Here is a 4,922-nt window from a genome sequence, read left to right on the forward strand (position 1 = left end):
TTCAGATTTTGTCTCTGTGTTTCTCAGTGTGAAAATATAGTAATGGTCTGTGGTCATACATGCAACCCAACTTTGCTGAAACACGTGAATTTGCATTAAGAGTCGACAGGAGAAAGTTTTCCCAATTTAGTTCATTGGCCTGATTTAAGCATGATGTTTGCGGTCAAGAATAACATAACCATGCAATCGTGCAGACATTAGGTTCCACTGTCCTGTTTGTCTTATAACACTAATGTGGGGTAGGGAAAATTGTTCAGGTGAGACTCTGTAGGTGGGAGTAGAGTTCTTACTATTTTTCTCTTGATGATTTCCTCTGTGGTTGTTTTTAACCTTTTTTCCCCAGTTGGGATCCAGGACATGAAGTAAAACCATCAGTGTGAAAATCAGCTCAGAAGTGGGGGAATTTGAGGAGACTATTACCACACTGAGGGTGGCTTGTTATGCAAATCCGCTCTTATCCACACAGCAAACATGTTTGGGAAAATGTTTACTGAGGTAATATTCTGCTGTAAATGGAGGAGTATCATGCCCTCCTTCATTTGGCTTTTACCTGCCAGTTTCAAGATGCTGAAAACTTTGTGCTTCTGAGTTTTTTTCTGGGGACAGAGTGTCTTTTGTTGTCTGTTTTTCCATTAGTGTTGATCTGTTCTTGGCTAACATAGTTTCCCCCCCCCCTCCACACACACACACACACCACAAAGATTCCATTTTACACTAATCCCAATTATCTCCATTCAGACTTCTATAGTGAGGTAGATAACACCTCTTTTGATATGCAGGCGCACACACACTGGAATTTTTTACTGGAAGGAAGAACAGGTAATGGAGGAACACATAAATAGATAAAATGACAAAAGAAGAAAGACAGTACTCAACTGTCAGTGTGGTATAGTGGTTAAGAGCAGGTGAATTCTAGTCTGGAGAACCGGGTTTGATTCCCCACTCCTCCACCTGAGTGGCAGAGGCTTATCTGGTGAACCAGATGTGTTTCCGCACTCCTACATTCCTGCTGGGTGACCATGGGCTAGTCACAGTTCTTCCGAATTCTCTCAGCCCCACCTACCTCACAAGATGTCTGTTGTGGGGAGAGGAAGGGAAAGGAGCTTGTAGGCCACCTTGAGTCTCTTTACAGGAGAGAAAGGTGGGATATAAATCCAAACTCCTCCAGCTCCACCACCACTACCTCCTCTTCCTCCTCTTCTTCTTCTTTATTTTTTTCATTTGTTTTTTCCATTTCTTTTTTTTTGGAAACCACTGAGCTCGTTATTCAACCCAATACACCCAAGTGCACAAAGTTGTAGTTCCAATGTCCGGATTTTTTCCCTTTACTGCACAAAATTTGTCCAGCTGCATGTTAGAATAAACTCTGGCTGTACACATGATTGTGAACATATCTATAACACGTATTGATGTCACTGCAAAATTCCTTTCTCTTTGTACTCCTATGGCAACAGAATTGATGATTTTTCAGGTAACTTCCCTTCTCATAGGAAAATGCAACAGTATGAAGTCTCCAGAATTAAGGGGTTCCATTGGGATAATTAGAACTGTAGGCTAGAAATGAAATGAAAACTTTAGGCTAGAAAATGGAACTAAAAGGGTCCCAGCAGAAAATCAGTAGTCATGCCTGAAGGGAGCCTTTACCACAAGTCAAGTTTAAAGGGTGGGGTGATTGAGCCAGTGGTGGTCAGACTACAGAAGTAGAGTCACCCGAGCAATTCCCAAGAAGAGGAAAAAGAGCTACTACCTTCCTCAGCCAATGCCATTGACCAGTGAACGGGCCTTAAGTTCCCCACTCACTAGTTTTCCAATGCAGGATCTTTATGCCTCCAATGTTCTTGTTGCTGTTTATTAACCCCATATTATAAGGGCTACTCCTTGGTGATATCTGCCTATATCTGGCCATTTGATGGCTCCTATGCAGGTCATGGAAAAACTGTCATGTTCATTGTCACTCTGAACTACTTTTCAGGTTGGATTCAGCAGATGTACAAAGTTAAAATGTTTCGCATTGGGTTTGTAACCCCCAAGACAGCATTTCCTGTAATGATAGTGTAATTGAAGACGAGCAATGGGAAGCAAGAGGCAGCCCGTCATTGTTACAAAGCAGCTGTTAACTGGCTTTTTGCAGCCGGGGCATTCTCACATTACGCACTCTGATTTAAGGATGTGCATGTGAGAGAGATGATGAAGTCACCGTACTTGTCCAGATGGTAACAGGAGCTCCCATTTATTGTGAACTGACTGAATAAATATTGATGGGTATGTACGCAGGTGGGAAAGTAGCAACCATCTATATGTGGCGTTTGCACAAAAGAGAAGCCTCCAGTGGCTCCATTCTGAGCAACTCTTGGTTGTTAAGGATCAAGCTCAGAACTACATTTTCTAGACCTTGTAAATACAACTTGTCAGATAACGGTTACAGTTCCCTCCTGCTGTTCTCTTTCCTGCACATATAATTGTCCTAGTGAAACAACTGGACCCCTGTTGCCACTTACTTCCCACCACGATAAATATTTCGTATCCTGCTCAAGGTTTTGCTATTATTGTTAAGTGGGAGATGCTCATTTTATATATTTAAGCCACAGCTTGCATGGCTGGGTTCAAGATGAGATGGTGTCAATGGGATGATGACCCAGGTTACTATCTTTCTCGTTGCGCCTAGCTGTGATAATTCGGTACTTCCCTCAAGGAGGTAGGGTGTATGGCAGCAACGACCTTCCCCCAAGCTTGCAAGGTCTGCTGCTTTTAGTACAGTCCTGAGGATACATCTTGCTTAAGAATGTAAGAGCCTTCTAAACGGCGCTGACAATATAATGTGATAACATTTTGGTGGGCAACAGCATCCTTTCCTGCTCATCATTAGCCAGCCAACAGCTCACAACTAGCATAGGAGCTGGAGGAGAATACTTCCTCACTCCCCTGAAGCCTCTTCAAGCTTTGTTTGGCAAACTGCACTCTTCAGGAAGCCCAATAAGGCATGCATGGCTTATGCTATTTTAAAGAGACCAGGGTCACAGAAGAGGTAAGGAGGGGTGTCTCCTCCAGCTGTTGGACATGAACAGGTGTAGCTCAGCAGTAACATCATCACTTGAGGCAACAAAACACTTGAACTTGAACTGCTGTTTCTTCCTATATTAGTCCAAGGTCCACTTCATCTGGTCTAGTGTTCTTAGCAAGAACCTATGTAGATGCTAGGTGCTCTGTAGTCCCCTTTCTGTCCCTTTCATGAGGCAATATTTTGATCCATTATGCTCCCTTCTAAGTTCTGAGAATCCTCTGAAGATCATATCCTTTTCAGAGGAAGAGTATTGGAACCACTTCAAACATTCATATGAAGATTCTAGGAAAATGGTTGCTCCTGGTTGAATTAGTGTAGGGCAAAATCAGACAATCTACAAAGGCATTAGATAGCTCTAAGTCTTTTCTTCCAGCCAATACCCAAGATAGTAAACAGATTTATTCCTTTCCTCAGTAGCATACCATTAGCCCCTGCATTTGACTTTCAAGAGACGTTATGTGTTCAGTGTGCTTGGCTAGCCAATATTGGGTTGGAAAGTTCATTATTTTGGTAATGAGTATAGTTTGAGCTTGAATTTAATTATCTGGTTTCAGACTAAGATCTATAGCTCCAAAAAGGTGATCATCTTGTGCTGCTTTCTTGTAATGGTTACAGACTGAGAAACAAAATCATACCTATTCCAATCGTGGGAGGCTGAATTAACCACTCTGTGCTGAAAATGAGAATACGCATGGACAAAATGACAACTGTGCATTTAATTATCCCTGTTCCATAGTAACAACAACAGCAAACCCATGTCTTACCAAGTTACCATAACAGTGCTATGCATGACTATGGACAGGGAATTGCACATCCGTAGAACAAGAACAGTGGTAAATTGTCCTATTGCAGACATTCACATACAGAAGGAAAGCGAGAAAACAGTTGCTCTTGTTCAAATTACCAGGGGACAAGAATTCAGCGTTTAATTGCCATTGGTAATGGCAACTGTCCTTAATATAACCTTGGAGTATCACTTTGAGAGATCAAAACTGTTCCAATCGCATAGCTGTCTAGGACAAACTTTAAATTCTGCCACTAGATGGCACTTTCTGACTGAAATAAAGAATACTGCCTTTTGTGAGGTAAATGCATATTCTGGCTTGCTTTGTCTTTACAGGGCCTCTGGAGAAATCCATGATTGTTTGGGGGTGTTTTCTCTCTCTTTTTGGAAAGGTAAATAGAAACTGCAGGGCCATAGCTCAGTCCAGTATAAGGGGAGTGGTGAAAAATCTTTCCCCGTTATGTGATTGTGGTAATTGAACCACTGATCACCTTTCCTGTACCCTTTTTAACCTTGGAAAGGGAAAAAAACGTCAGCCAAAGAAAGGATGCCTGTCTTTCCTTTTCCCTTCCACGGCTAGTAACAGCATGTATTGGGGAGGTCTCTTTCCAAACGATGCTGTGGTGGAACAATTAAACTCCTTTCTTCTCCGCGCCATGGGCTCTAAAGCAGAGCCTCCACCATTTCTTTTTATATATTAAATGGAATTCTTAAACTGCTTGAGCACATGACAGAAAACCACGATATATATTTTTAACATGTTAAGCATTTCCCCTATTATTGTTGGTGTTACTTAGCAAATAAAAATGGCAAGAGGAGCATTTTTGGCATGTAATTTATTTGTTTTCTGCAGAGAATTGTGTCAAGAGGTACTGAGTTCCACAAACATCCCTCTGTGCTATATTACAGCCATAGAGTTCAGTTAAAGGCTGATCAGCACCAAGGGAGAAACCTCCCCCCCCACAATGCACCTCTGCCTATACAGCCAATAAGCAGTTGGCTCAGGCAAACTCCCTTCATCAATAGATAGCTCAAGGAAGGCCCTTGCCAGGTTTTCCTGCCCATCTTATCCCCCCC

The sequence above is a fragment of the Sphaerodactylus townsendi genome, linkage group LG05, assembly GCF_021028975.2.
Source record: "Sphaerodactylus townsendi isolate TG3544 linkage group LG05, MPM_Stown_v2.3, whole genome shotgun sequence".
Lineage (NCBI taxonomy): Eukaryota > Metazoa > Chordata > Lepidosauria > Squamata > Sphaerodactylidae > Sphaerodactylus > Sphaerodactylus townsendi.